The 16,527-nt window shown below is 42.0% G+C and overlaps 1 protein-coding gene across 1 annotated transcript in view; it reads right to left on the bottom strand.

Annotated features, from left to right (window-relative positions):
• The window catches only part of PLEKHG2 (pleckstrin homology and RhoGEF domain containing G2), a 458,610-nt gene that overhangs the window by 271,807 nt on the left and 170,276 nt on the right, over positions 1-16,527 (bottom strand). The window lies entirely within an intron of this gene.

The following is a 16,527-nucleotide window of genomic DNA, read 5'->3' on the forward strand; positions in this document are numbered from 1 at the left end:
AGATGGCTACCAAGCAACTTTTTCTGTCCATCACAAGGCTGAATAATCTCATCTCATGGCTGACTGACCACAATAGTGACTAAGCCAGCTCACTCGTGTAGTACCAGTATTGCTTATTCTCCAATTTATGTATTTTTAATAGTAATGATTACAAATTTTGGGGGAATAACCTGTGTGAATCTGTGTTTCTAAGCTGTTTCCAGCTCGTTTTCCCCCGTTATTTCACACAGAGCGAAAGCTCAGTGTGAAAACTAAAAACGTACAATTCCAATGGGTTGGGTAACTCCAGTTACCAGGCCCATCAATTTTTCCAGGCCACTGATAAAGACGGCCTAAGAGAACATTCAAGCATGCCATTGGATTACTCAGTAACATGAATACTATGCCCCCAATACCTGCAGCATACAATACATAACCACACAGTTTCAAGGAAATAAAGTAATTTAGTGCTCAATGTACAGTTTACTAAAATGTATGTTTTTATATTATACAAACGAGCAGCAGCAACACAACTGTCAAAATCTCGCAATGATCGGAAACTAAATTCGTACCAAAAAAAGATTTTCGGACGATCTACTGCGTTTTAGGCAGGAAAGTGCCCTCAGATTACAAAATTGCTATGCGATCATACAGGAGGTAACAACGCACTATACTAATACAAAATAACATAAAACGTGACCCTCACTGCATGATCCCTATATTATAAGTTATCCCCCAGCACAGAATTACTACGTATGGCATAGACAAAACTCTACCTCAGTACATCAGTATGCACACGCAGCAAGTTCTGCTTGGGCACACTTACTCACTAGCCACCATTCATCTGCACCAGTAGAACCAACAAAACTCAAACCCAAAGGAACTCCACACAACAAATCTCCAACACCATTCACTTCAATTTAACTAATCGTTACCCAACCATCCAACATTCACAACCTCATAGTTTAACCTCACTAACCCCTCAATTGCTGAATTTTTAAATTAATGTTGTATGCAAGAAAGTCCGGAGGATGAAAATGTGAAACAAACTAAGGGCCCGATTCCGATGCGGTTAGGAATGGCTCAGATCCGGAGACATCCTAACTGCATCGGACCAGCCAGTTCCGATTCCTTTCCGACTGAGCCATTCCGATGGGCTCGGTCGGAGAGGAATCTGACTGGGTTTTCCATATGGCTTCCGACGTGTTCGAAGAGCCCGTCCACCATCCGGAAACCTGTCAGTATTCCCCCGGAATCTTTCTGGCCGAGGGCCCGGCTCTTTCTGGCCGAGGGAGTACAATGGCAGTTTCCCACTGCATTTCTGTGTCGGCCTTTACGACACAGAAAGCACAGATGGTGCCCCCTGTTGATCCCTGCACCCGGTGGCAGGCACTTTGGGGTGCCTGCTACCGGGTGCAGGGATGAACTGCACCTCTGCACTTATCGATGCGAGCATGCATTCCATTCGGAATGAATGCTCCCATTTTTAAGTATAGGATTGCAACCGAACAGGGTTCTGTTGCATCGTACTTGCAGGTCTGGAACCGATGACAAGAGGTTGTTCGCTTCCATTTCCTGACCAATCCGACATCAGAAGCGGCCCCTATGTTTCACTCGTGAACCTTGTAAAGAAATGCAACTGTCATATCTACTTTTCTTTAAAAAAAGAGTTGTTTTTCATCGCTTTCAGAATGGACATCCACTATTATTGTAGATAGATGTGCTGCCCAGTGATGCATGCAGGAAAGAGAAGAATAGTTGATGAAAATTTAAGTTCAAAATTAGTTGGCAACATCCCATGAAGCCCTTTCTTCACCGGGCCCCGATGATATGTCAATCTAGACAGATTTTGGAAATACCATCCACAATAGTTAGGGAGGTGCATTGCCCCTAAGCCTGTCAAAGTTTGAGCCCAAAATCGATTGGAAGCACATCACTCAGGCTATATAGAGTATAACACCCAACTGGTCCATTTTCTTTGGTTTTTCAGATACACATGCTACCCTATCAAATTAATATTCTACTTGATAAGCTGCCACATTACATTTATGTTTACATTTCACGTGAAGATCCCCAGCTTTTTTGCAGCTCTGTCATAGAAATGTCTCTATTGGCTCCATTGTACCAATTCATTCATAGGACATGCAGTTAGTCTATGTTCCTAGTACAATTAGATATGCACCCACATTTAATATGCAGACCCATCATAATAATGGTTTAATTTCATATTCACTTGAATACAATTCTGGTTAAATGGGATATTGTGCCCCACTTTAAGGAAGGCCGGTTTGATCTGAACCTCAAAACAATGTGGGTTCCACTTGATATGCACTTAATAATGAGGGGCCATTTGATATACCCTGGATCATAATGATGGGTGAATTTGATAAATGGTTCATTACACAAATGGATTAATTTGATATGTGTTTCCTTTTTTACCAATTTCTGCTTTTGTTATGCAGTAACATAATATCAGAGGTTTTCCCTTATGCCTAAACCCAATTATTTTGATGTTTCAATTGGATTTATGTTCACAATCTGCAGATGATTCATTTTTTAGGTGGCCCTATAACATGGAAGGTTGATTTGAAACCCAGCCCCATTATACTGATACCTCCATAGGATATGTGGCCTCAGTGTACTCCTGAATTCGGTCTCCAACTCAAATGAGGATTTTTTTATCCTCACCTAGGATGCCACTTTATTTGTTTCAGGGTCTTCTGCTGTTGAGATTGGGTGGATGGATATGGAAGTAAAACCAGCCTTGGTTGTAGATGTCTAGAAAATGCAAACCTGAACTCTCAAGCACTCAAACACTTTATACGTTGAGGTGCAAGCAGGGTGCTAATCCTAAGAATGGTCTAATTTTCGCCTCGAAGAATCTTCTTATTGTTTTCTCATACCAGCAATCTTGATTACATTAGAGAAAAGTTGCAAAATGTAAAATAACGAAATATCAAAGATTCAAAAACATTGTAAAGGTAATAACAATTCCATAATAAAAATGTTGCATTCATGTCTTAATTTAGACACTTATAGCTTTTGCCAAAAGAAAATATCTGCAAGCTTAATTTAAAGCATTCCGGTTTAATATGTTATTAGAAATGTTGACCTGTCAGTTATGTATATTTTGTGGGAATACCTCAATTTTAATACCACAAAGTTTTGAGGATCGTGATTCAGCTTCATCAGGCAAAGATTGATTTAATTTTACTCACAAAACAACTTTAGACCGGGAGTTTTGGCAATTACAGCGTATAGCGTTCAGTCCTGTATACGCAGTATGAACTACTGAAAAATTAAACCTAAGTATTGAACGGTACACCTACACAAAGCAATATTTAGAGGACATATATTTTTGTTAGAATGTGTTCACAAAGTATAAACATCTGAAAAAAATTATGTAATATGTTGAATGAATTCTTTAAAAGAAGCTTGCCATTTTGATTATCCAAACGTTATTGACAACAGATATAAAAGTTAAAATTAATACATATATGCAACAATCATTATTATTACTGAATTATTATCATGCCAATGACTAACCACTGCTGATTTATTTTGATTTATTGTGAAAGCAGATGCTAGTCGTTGCTGACCTATTTTAAGGTTGCCTGTCCTGAGGTAGGGAAAGAGATTCCTCTGAGTCCCAAATGTAGACTACAAGATAAATTAAGATAAATTAACTAAAAAACGTGCAGCACCACCCTGCAAGGAAATCAGGCACCATGCTATGTGACACTTAGCTGAGTGTAGCATTGCAAGATGATACATAGGGGGAAGAGTGGTTAAGGCTACTGTTGAGCACAATTATCTTTTCTCAGATGACTACCCAAAATCAAATTCCATTATGTGTAACATGCAATAATAATCTTACAAGTATTACACGTGTAAAAATTATTCTACGAGCTTTTGCACATTGTTTGCACCTGGTTTCATTTGATGTGATGACTTAACGCAATGCTACTTCGTTCTACTTTTAGTGGTTTAGTAGATATTAATATGTGAGGTATCCCACTGGGGTTTGCATTGTTCCTGGACCGTTAGGCCCCCCTGCATTATCAGGTATTTCGTGGAATACAACGCAAAGGCATTTGGTACTGTTATCTTTTGTCACAATAATCCTTTTGGGCTCAAAAGCTGATTGAAAATTTTCTTTGTGTCTCTTACCATCACTTTGTGTTGTGCAAATTTTCAGACAACATTTTGATAAACCTGGTACTAACTATGGGGCACATTACGATCGTGGTTTTCCCGCATCCTCCGGGCCGGCGGAAGCCACCGCCGGCCCGGAGGATGCGGGAAAACCGCTGGGGAGGCACAAAAGACCCACCGCCAAATTAGGATGGCGGTGGGTCTCAAAATCGGTCCGCAGCTTTTCCGCCGTGGTCGCCTTCCGACCGCGGTGGAAAAGCTCTAACATGGCTGGCGGTGTCTATCAGACACCGCCAGCCATATTAGGATGGCGGAAAATAGATGCCTTTCCGCGGCGGATTCTCCGCCGTGGAAAGGCATACGGTGATTTCTTTGGGGGCCCGTTGCGGGCCCCCAGGGTGATTGAGGGGGTGGGGGGGTGCACATGGGGGGTACCTATGGTACCCCCTGCATTTGCGTGCACGAAGCGGCAGGCACCGCGCGGTGCCTGCCGCTTTGTGCATGCAAATGCTAAGCATGCATATTTAACCTTGCGGCGGGTGCTGCTTCAAGCAGCACCCGCCGCAATGTTAAATATTGAGGATGTGACTGCCAGGCTGGCGGTCACATCCTAATTGCACTGGAGGGACCGTCGCTGCCCCTGCGGACGGTCCCTCCTCCTCTAGGGTGGCGGACGGACGCAGGTTCGTCCGCCATCCTAATGAGCCCCTATGTTCGGTTTTTGTTGGTGGAAGTCTCTAGCATGGAGCAGAGTCTATATTTGTTTTTTCGCAAATGCAAGTTCCAGAAGCCAGTTTCTTCGTCATGGTCCCCATCTTCCAAGACTGACTCCTGTCCACACTACGATCGATGAACTGGAGGGCAGGAAGGAGAAGACACAGGGCGGAAGCACGCAGGAAGTGGGCAGGCCTTTCATTTTGGCGGATACGTCCCCAGGGTGGAAGCAAAATATCTCATCTTTGAAGATTCCTGAGGCCCCATGTTCTGCCAGCATTTTTCCTTCTGTGTGGAGCAGTGTGGACTCACGCCAATATCACTCTTCCACCTCACAAATCTAATCGCTGAGTCAAGGGACTCGGTTTCTGTCAGGTGAGAATCCAACTAACTGCAGAGAGCGCAAGTTTGGCCTTTACCCCGCTTCCATCATGCAGTGCAATGTAAGGAACAGATGGGGTTGATGTCAGACTTGGTAATGGCTCTTACTGTTTACCTTCTAAATTCTAATGACCATTACATATGCCCTGTTAAAAGACATGTGAATAAAGTATATTTTGCCACACACTGTGCATATTCCAACATCTAGAGTTCAATTCATTGTGCTTAAAGTTAGTATCCTATACACTGTGGAATTGTAAATGCCAGATTATGTGTGTATACACACAATAGTAGGACAGTGCCACATGCCAATATTTAACACTTCCAGGCAAGCAGAGAAAGGTCTGGTGGCCCCAATGCAGGCATGACACTGGAGAAGTTCTCCAGACATTGACTAATATAACAAAGCAAGAAGTGCTTATTGCATCAAGTCTCACAATAGAGCAAGTTGTGGGAGCTGCCAAGTGGTGCATATGAGCAAGGCTTGTACATCTACTGGATACACAAGATTTACTTACACACTTATATGCCCAACAGCAGAGTAAAGTAAAGTAAAAGTTTTAGCAGGAGATGGCCAGGGATAATCCAACATCAATGTATACACAACACGTTATGAGTTGTTTCAGCGACTACACCATATATAGTTTTATTAACACTGAGGTCTATCTCCGCATTTGCTCACCCAAGAAAGACCACATTTCTACTGATGAATGTAAGTGAACTCCCAAATCTGCATATTTCAATTGGATATGGGTGGTTAATTCAATAAGAGTGTAGATGGGAGGGTCCCTTGCAAGATTTCGCAAGTGTACACCCCGGCCCTGAGTTAATCAACTTCAAGTAACCACTGTGTTTTTCATTTTTTGGCTCCGAGCACCAGCAACAAACATGCATGAACACTAAGCGTTGTATGTATACAGTGTACCGAAGAACACACCCAGACCCTTGACGGACTTAATGTGGGTGGGCACTCACGTCTGTTTGGGTAGGAAGTTTGTGTTTGGGACTGGATTTCGCCACCAGATATTGCAACCTCCCCCTCTAAATGTCAGTGGTGTCACATGACCGTCCTTGTTAGACGGCGCCGGGAACCACGAGAGGGAGACAGGTACCAGTTAGGTGTATCCGCCTTTGAATCGGTATTTCCACAGAATTCTCCTCCCGGTTACTACACGACTGCCATAGACTATTGAGTTACCAATTTACTTTCGCAATATCGAAGCCCAGACCGCTGGACACGCCTAAATACCGGGTTCCAGCACAGACCCATACCGGGTGCTCCTTCATGGCAGCAATAATCCTGCCGCACATGAGGCCCTGAAGATTCGCAGTTTGTTCCCTGCGATGAAACACGTGTTGGCATATACCAAGGAACATTAAACAAGAACACTTCATACAAGAAAGAAACGTTTCTGTAGTGATTTGTGTTATCAATGCTTACCTATTCCTGAAATCAAGGATCATTGGACTGATATGCTCAGATTATTTTCAAATACCTGTTTGTAATACCATTACTATCAAGTACCAATTTTAACTGTATAGTGCAGGGGTATAGCTGTGTTTTGGGCACTCACGTCTGTTTGGGTAGGAAGTTTGTGTTTGGGACTGGATTTCGCCACCAGATATTGCAACCTCCCCCTCTAAATGTCAGTGGTGTCTGCAGCTCCCCCTGCAGGGCAGAGAGAGAAGGTTGGCCACCAGCATGCAGTGCAATCCGTGAGGGCCACATGCTGGGATCACCTTGCACCAGTGGAGGTAAACATTAATGGACAATTGCCACAGGAAAACACCTTGCCTAGAACTGAGACTGCAGGCCTAGTTTCTAAGGGCAAAGAAACTGAGTATGTACTATAAAGAGACTTACCTCCGGTTTTATAGACACAGTAACCTGCTTGCACTTCCCACTGTGTTACTGCATATGTAATTTGCCTTCATAGCTTACTGTTAATTTATTTGTTGAACCTCAATAGAACTTAAAAATTCCATATGTGTTGTATTGTGTAGTTAGTGTAACAAAACGAAACTAAAGCACTGGGCTGTGCAAGCATTTCTGAGTTATGTTGTTGAGCGAATTCTGGGTCCCTACCTCCACAGTACCTTGCTGAGAAGTCTAGACCTGCTCTCCCTACTACCCTGAGAGTCAAGTATTATTATAATGTACTCAGTGCTCAGTTGTCATGTTTGCAAGATGAGGTATTCGTAAAGAAATTACAATTAAGCCAATGTTGTACCACAAAGTACATTTGGCAACAATGGGATCCCTTTTTTCACGATTATCCTTTGACTCAACTAGGCCACATACTATCTGCATCGCTGCAGCTACTAGTACGTGGTACAGTTTAGTACTTCTGATTATCTCTAACTTTAAATACCATATCTGAGCCACTTCCCCATTTATCAAGCTATGAAGAAGTGTTTCTTCCTCCACTGTAACCTACACAGCTTCATAGCTGCGCTCTTGACCTCATCTTGATACATTTAATGGCAACCCACCAATGCTGCGCTTCTCCGAGTTCAGAAACGTTGCTATTTTTGAAATGGGATCTTGTTTGTAGCGTCAACAATGATGCAACTTAAGATCGCTCTGGCGATGCCGTCAATGATGTCACCAGTGGTGTGGTGTGTGAAGTCATGAGGTACAGATGAGATCGCATAGCTACCTAGACATCTGCATTTAGTCTCTTTTGAAAAATAGCCTGCTATTCTCAAGCAAAGCTTTCCCATTAATTGTCAGGTAAATACTGTTAAGGTTCTCTTAGCGTCATATCAACCAAAATTGCTTCAGTGAATTTCCATGCTTTAAAGGTCATGGTTGACACCACAGCTGTCTTCTTGACCTACAGTGACTAATTCATTAAAATATATATTGAGTGGGCTTTGAACCTTTCCAGAGGTGGACCCAGTCCTCACCAGAAGCTATCAGCTTCTGGTGAGGGCTGCTATGGAGTGTGAGCACTGTAATCGTGTGGGACTATATTACATCGAAAAAGTACTCTGAATCATCACACATTAAAAATGTTATATCATACACATGTAGAATACCCAAAGAAATCAATTTTGTGTTGTTTTTTCCACTGCAACAGTCTTACTTTATAATGCTTTAGTCAGGACTCACAGTGTACCTGCTGGCGCATGCCATATACACTGCTAAAAAAAGTTAAAAGGTCGAGCTTTAATGTAGCAACAAAAACATGGACAGGTGCTGTTTGCATACCATTGCACCTTAAAGCCAGGTCTATCCGCTTTGCCAATCCTTGTCTGTATTCATAGATATTTATACTTTGCTCAATTTATCTACATTCAAACAGAATTGGTTTGTGTGGTGTGAAAAGATTTTCACGTAAACGTTCCATATTTATTAAAGTATTCAATGTACACTCAGACATGGATGTCTGTAAAGTGTTACTGCTATAAGTAATTATGCACACACACCACAACAATACTCCTCTGTCAATATTATCTTAGTAATGCAAACGCATGCTGACATCTCTAGGTACATAAACTTCAGAAGAGAATACTATCTGCCCCAGTAAGGTAGTCTTCACAGCTATTGGTCTGGCTGCCTTGATTCATTGCCAGCATCGACGGTCAATAAAAGAAGTCCTGCGGTTTTTTACATTGGAAACATAAGTAAGGGTTTCAGTCCGAATTTAAGTGCAAAACTCTGTAAAAACGAAAACCGTAACCCTTCTGTATAGTAAAATACAAGCTTACTAACAGGTTTCACGTTTGAGTTTTCTCTCATTTCACTATGTCTATAAACACAAATAAAACGGAAAAGATGATGCAGTGGGCTTGGAATTTAATACCTGTAAAATGAAGACGAGGCAACGTCAGGTCTCCCCCGGTGCGCAATGTACCATCCACTTCCGGCATCTGAAAAGAACATGAAATCCCCATTTCGCAATGACTGGCATGCATGTTCTGGCACGCGCCGGTGCGAACGCAAGGGAAACTCATCCCTGTCATTCTGAAATTATCCGTGGAAATGAGCAGCTTCCCAGCCTACTTCAGGGGTGCTGGGTTTGTCTGCCCACGCGGACGGCGGGGTCTGCAGGGGTGCTGGGTCTGCCCACGCGGACGGGGTCAGCTGGGAATGCAGGGACTCTGCCAACGCGGACGGGGTCTGCCCCTTCAGGCCCTGGTGCGCCAATAAAGACAAGGACAGCAATTTAAGCCTTCGCGTACACTTCAAGAGAGTTGTTGAACTGGATTGTGGAAAGAGGGTGCATAATGGCGGAGACTTCCGGTGGTTGGATGATGATGACACTTCACTGGCCAAGGCTGCAGGTGCTCAGTGTGTAACTGGTGGAAGTGACAACGGACATACGCAGCTTCACTGGAGCAGGGTAATTGAGGAAGGTGGAGAAGTGGTGAAGGAGAAAGCTGGCGGTGGGGGGGGGGGGGGGGGGGGCAGGAATACGAATATGTCAGCCCTTGCGGCACAGAAAGAATTGGGGGTGATAAAAGAAGAAGGGTGTTACCTGGATGGTTGAAGGATTATGAAGTGGGTTGGAGCTTTCTTGCATTGTAGGTTTTTTTCTCTTCTTCTCTTTCTTCTCTACCTTCTGTTTAGTCTTTTTATTATATAAGAGGGGAAAATGTATTATTAAAGTTTGGAGATGGGTTAGTTTGTTGTTGTGTGTATTAAAGCCGAGATGTGTTATGTTTTGTATATAAAAGAGTGTTCTGGAATGCAATTATAATGGTGATTCCAATGCCTCGAGCATTTTGTGAGAGGACAGTTGTTGTGGGCGGAGGAATGGTGCAGACCTGTTTCCTGCGCACGGAGTCACATTAATAAAAAAAAGAAGCAACATTTCAATTCTGCTTGTGTGTCCTGCTTGGTGTGTCGCCTGGAGGCACACACGCGACAACGTGCTTCATATGCTCATGTCAGTGAAATGTGCACAAAGCAATGTGAATTTGTTGTGTTGTTTCTGGTTACATACAATCATGTGTAATGTGTCTTTGTCTGAGTTTAGGAAAAGGGACTGACAAGCACAGACTGTTTCATGTGGATGCAAATTAGTTCTCTTCTTGCAACTTAATCCAAACTTGGCTGGCCGAACCACTCAATGTGGACCCCCGTTGCCTGTGGTACTTGCACTGCATTTGTTACCCACTTTCCATACTTCAGACAATGAGCTGGTTTGTCTAAAACAGAAAGAGGCCATCACTTTTTTGTTGGTCTACGTAGCTCACATTTCAGAATCCAGTTGCTTCTTGGCACCTCTGAAGGAACTGAAATCGATGGCACTGGACAGCTGAGTCAGGGTTACAAATTTAGGGCCAGATTGGAAACCAATATCAGCCCATGGCAAACATGTTCAAACCAACCCCACACTGCAGGAGGCCTTGACTAGAATGAGTCATATGACTTGTTCATAGTTGGCCATCCAGCTCTGAAAGAAACCCCCAGCCTGCAGCCTATGGGGGAAATGCCAGAGTGACACACATTTTTCATCCTTGCACTGGTTACAATTACCTCCGTCACACAGTGACCACATCATTAACTCCATCAGGTGGCAGGGGTGTTCTGGTTACAAGGCCTATCCCCAGCCTTTACATAAAAAACATAGCATTTTCAGCCGCAAACCCACTGATGGGCTCGTTGGCTCGATAAATGTAGAGTGTCACTGAATTGTGGCTGTGGTTTGCGTTTGTGAACAGCAGACAGTAGGTCATGCAACCATGAAGTGACACTTTGGAAATTTGGGGGTAGGGTCAACTTTAACCTACAGATCGTAGGAGTATGGCTTTTGGGGGAAACCCCTGATTTGTAGGGCCAGAACATGAGGCAAACAGTGCCATCAGACATTAGGGGCTCAACCAATAATCTCAACTGCTTGCACGTTGGTGTTGATAATCAGTTTCACATGCTTTGGCTCAGGTGCCTGCCAGGACTATGCGCTCGAAATTGTGGAATTTTGAGCATTACATTCTTTTTCCACTGCCGCGAGTCCGTAGACTAGCATATCAAGTCATCGGATCTGACATCCGCACTTCAGATTTTATCCCCAGATTTCAAAAAAATTAAATGATGAAAGATAAATATGCCCTTGCTTTAGCAGTAGCTATTTCATGGAGTGAGGTTCACGGTACAAAATGTTCTGTGTGGACTACGAACAATCGCCTCATAAAAGTCTGAAAGTATTTTTTCCTGAGAACCACGTCTCTGAGGATCTGTAGTAGTCTGTGATTGCTGAGGGGTGATTGTGGCAGTAGAACTGTAACTCATATTCTGGTAAGGTCTTCCAAAGTGGACTACAGCACTGTGGCTGCAAGCAGCATGATAGCATATTGACACTGTCCACCAAACACAGACCATGGGCAGTGGCAGTTGCAGCAATGAGAGCACACAAAACACAATGTAAAAACAATTAAGCCACATTCCACACTTATTACAACAGTTTATTGTGCTCCTATAGTGGCTTATAATGTTAAAATGTACTTTAGCGGGACTGCCACAGCAATTTAATTTTCTAAACCATCCAACTAAAAAATGTAAATCTTCGGAAGAAATAGCTACTCTCATTTGACCATCCGCTGAATCATGTAAATTGTAGCCTCCCAGACAACACTTTTGCTAATAGAGGCCACCCAATGCTCAACGTGCTTCCACTTCATTGGCAACCACTTAGAAGAAGTGTTAGCCAAACACCAAATCTACTTAAAAAAGAAAAAGTCACGAAAATTAAAAAGAGATGAAACGGACTATAAGACCGAGAGGGTGTTTACTTTAGCCCACAAGTTTGATAACATTCAACTTACCTCACAGAAAGAAAGTCCTATTTTGAGTGACCGGGCTAGTGGAATTTCGAACAGTGAGTCCGATATTTCAAGCATAAGGAGTGATACTACAGAAGAGCCTAGTACAAGTGTAACATCAGGGAAAGGTAGGGAGGACAATATTTCCAGTTCTTTTTTACGCGAGGTAGAGAGATTTCGGAAGGGGAACAAAGAGTTCAACAAACGCCAAAACACACCAGTAAGACCAGGAGGGGCTACAATCGCTCAAGTAGGAAAAGGAAAGGAAGGCTACAACACCAGGTCAAAGACAATGAACAAATAATTAGACAAGATGTCCAGAGTACTAAATCGAACACTAGTGGAGAAAGTGGGAATGCAAGCACAAATTACATTTCTGTTGTAAATTTATCACAACATGTATTATGTGAGGATGAAATAAAATTACTTTCAAAAGGCCTCAATTTTTGTCCAGCGTCTAAACCTAATTTTGATTCTATGCATATAGACGTTTTTAAATTTGTGTGGAATCTCAAGCTGAAGAAGTTTTTTGCCCAAAACCCAAAGGCCACCTCCAATAGAATTATTGAAAACAGCACTTTGAGTGATAGAACTAAAGAGGACCTTTATAACATACAAACACTTCTTATCATTAGTGAAGATGACCCTAACATAACATCAATACCTCAGATCTGAACATTCAAGCAGATCTGAGGACTAACAGTGGTCTAAAGCCCAAATCAATTTTCCCTTCCTTGGGCAAGGACAATGCAATGGAGACTTTTCAACGTCTAGTCACCATCGACCTATACAAATGGGAAGAGGACTATACAAAAAAGAAACCCACAACGAAGGACAATGTAACTAGTGGGGAGAGACAGGTCCTGCGTAAATTGAGTCAGCTACCGGACGTGACTGTGAAAGAGGCAGACAAAGGTGGGAATCTGGTCCTGATGGATACTAAGGACTACCTTTTGGAAATTGACAGGCAATTGGCGGATGCCAATTCGTATGCCGCCCTATCAGGGAATCCTATGAGATCTATTACAACCACATTAGAGATCAAATTGAAAGGATGTCGAGAACAGGGGCTGATAGATGATCAAGATTTTAAATATCTGTTTGTACCCAATCCAGTGTCACCATGCATATACATACAAAAACAACAAAGGAGTAACCAAAAAGCTACTAAATTACAATACTTCAAATCGCACAAAGGGGCAAAACTCAAAGAGTCTCACTCTCAGTGCGGAAAGAAATATCTAAAAAAACACCAAGAAGTCACAGTATAGATACAGGAAAAGATGTTTACAGTTGGAATATCATAAGATTTTTTGTAAAACCCTCACTCATCAACATGGTTGATGACATGCTTCATCATTGGGATTTTTTACCAAGGAGACCTCATGTCTCCCCGGACTGCTACTACAACTGAATTACAGTGGAGCAGATTCCAACTAAACGAATAGTGAGAAGTGCAAACTTTAAAAAATGACAAGCTATCCTCCGCGATAAATTTAATATGAAGTCAGATTGTCATTACTAAAAACAGTGAGTCGGACATTTATTGACATTTTCGAGTCAAGTATATCCTAAGTGCTACTAAGAGGTCGACATGTTTCTGCTTTTGAAGTGCTATATTCCGCTAAACTTTCATCAGGGCTGGAAGAAAAAAGTGATAAAATAAAAAACTCCCAGGCGGTCTACGCACCCTAAGGCGTACCCAACCTTGGTGAGTTAAATGCAAACGTGGGTAAACTCACTGTTTTACCCAGTTGTAGGTCATGCTTGGGATTTCCAGCACCTACCAATTTTCATTATTAAAGGGAATTACTCCCTGGGTACTGCGGCAGGGGTAATCTTCACCCCTCGGGATATTTTCAGCGAGTCGGCTCCCCGCTCGGTACCTAGCAATTTCACGTCCGCAGCCCGAACGCTAGCCATGGAGAAATTCCCTTTAACAATGAAGTAGCACTTAGGATATACTTGACTCGAAAATGTCAAAAAATTTCCGACTCACTGTTTTTAGTAATGACAATCTGACTTCATATTAAATTTATCGCGGAGGATAGCTTGTCATTTTTTAAAGTTTGCACTTCTCACTATTCGTTTAGTTGGAATCTGCTCCACTGTAATTCAGTTGTAGTAGCAGTCCGGGGAGACATGAGGTCTCCTTGGTAAAAAATCCCAATGATGAAGCATGTCATCAACCATGTTGATGAGTGAGGGTTTTACAAAAAATCTTATGATATTCCAACTGTAAACGTCTTTTCCTGTATCTATACTGTGACTTCTTGGCGTTTTTTAGATATTTCTTTCCGCACTGAGAGTGAGACTCTTTGAGTTTTGCCCTTTTGTGCGAGTATTGTAATTTAGTAGTTTTTTGGTTACTCCTTTGTTGTTTTTGTAAGTATCTTTGTGGGGGATAGGAGTATCCTTTATCCCTACCTCTCTTGTTGTTTTGACACCATGCATATATACTCTCCTGAAAATTCATAAACCAGGAGGTTTTCCTCTTGGGAGACCGATAATTACATTGATAAATTTCTCCAGCCTCATGTAAAAAATCTACCTTCATTCATTGATACGAAGGATCTATTGAACCAACTGCATGGTTTTACTTGGACTGAGGAGTGCAGTTTTGTTACACTTGACATCAGTTCTTTATACACGTCCATCCCGACCCGAGAAGGCCTAGAAGCTGTCAAATATTATCTATCCAAAAGGGATGCCTCATTGTGGGAACACACCACCATGTTAATGCAAATGATCAACCTGGTCTTAGAAAATAAGGTGTTTTTACACAACGGATCATGGTTTAAACGACACCAAGGAGTAGCCATGGGTTTGAAATTTTCCCCGGCGTACGCCAACCTGTTTGTAGGATGGCTTGAGAAATTCTATATATGGTCCCGATTCCCTGACTTTTTGATCAACCATGTCATCTATTGGGGTCGTTATATAGACGACATTTTAAGGATAGGATTTTCCAACAGGAAATGAACAACACACTGAGTAGGTTTGGATCTAGGGGGTATGAGAAAGAAATTCTAAATACGGCTGAAAGAAAGGCACGAAACTTAGGTCACAGACACCTACTTGCACACACATCCAAAAGGAAGAAAAAAGTGACATCGCCTTGAAGGCCAAAGTGGTGTTGGTAACAACGTATAATACACACAGCCATAGATTGTACAGAATCATTAACAAACATTGGCACATATTAAGAGACGACACAGATATCAATGAGGTAATAGGGACTAAACCAACTATCGTGTATAGACGGAGTCAAACCCTACCCAATATGTTAAGTCCCAGTTTCTACAATCCCAAGAAAATGGACATGGGCCAAACCTGGCTAGGTAGGCCACTGGATGGCTTTTATAAATGTGGCCACTGTTCCGTCTGTCCGCACTCTAGACAAAATTAAAAGCTTCAGATACAATTCATTGATTGAATACAAAATCAAGTCCTTTATGAACTGCAATACCAAGTTTATCATATATTGCATAATATGTGTCTGTAAAAAGATCTACGTAGGTAGTGCGATCAGACCGGTAAAAGAGCGAATACAAGAGCACCTACGGGCCATTAGAAATGGTAATGTCAGCCATCCAATAGCTGTACATTTCAATGAGAGCCATGGGCCAGCAGAATTACCACATCTGAAATTCCATGGGCTAGAATCTTTGTCAGACAATCCCAGAGGGGGCGATAGAGTTCACTGCCTGCGGAAATTGGAAGCCTCTTGGATATGTAAATTACGAGCGGTCGAGTATGGGCTCAACTTTGAGAAGGAAATGTTTGTATTCCTCAAGGATTGAAGAAACGAGAAATGTTAACATATAATCCATTTAGCTGAATCTGCATTGTGTGTTCTTGGGTGTACAATATATATGTAGTATTTTGATACACATGACATGAGTTTTTCTCCTCAGAGAACACTCTACATGTAAGAATAATGGAAGCTATAATTTGAGGCAAGATGTACGATCACTGCAATTTCAACTGTCCATGTCTTTTTGTTTGCAACCCCAGGAAATAATAGATGAAAAGATAAAAGAGAACAAGAAAAACAAATAAACAACTAATGTTTTCCTAAGGGAGGTGATAAAAAATTTTGTTCTAAAAGTTTTTCTACCGCAAATGTGGACTGATCCTAAATGTTTAACAAGAAATGTGTATTAAGATTACTGTATCTACTTAGAGTTTGAGGCTTGTGAACATAATGTCCACCTTTTACTGGTTAACAATATATGCAGCCAAAATACGGGAAAATGTGCACTAAGATTATTGTATGTACTTAGAATTTGAAGTTTGTGAACATAATGCCCACTTTTTACTGGTTAACAATATGTGCAGCCATATTACGGGAAGATTATATAAACTTTAATCCTAGACCAGACTTCTATAAAACACGCGTGCACGTTTGTTTTCATGAATTAGGAGAGCCTGATGCCGGGGAGACGGCGTGTAAAATTTAAATGGCGGCTGGCGCGGGACGCACTAACTACTTGACTTATGCCGTGGGTTTGAGAACTTCAGACT

Source organism: Lissotriton helveticus, chromosome 9, assembly GCF_964261635.1.
Source record: "Lissotriton helveticus chromosome 9, aLisHel1.1, whole genome shotgun sequence".
Taxonomy (NCBI): Eukaryota; Metazoa; Chordata; class Amphibia; order Caudata; family Salamandridae; genus Lissotriton; species Lissotriton helveticus.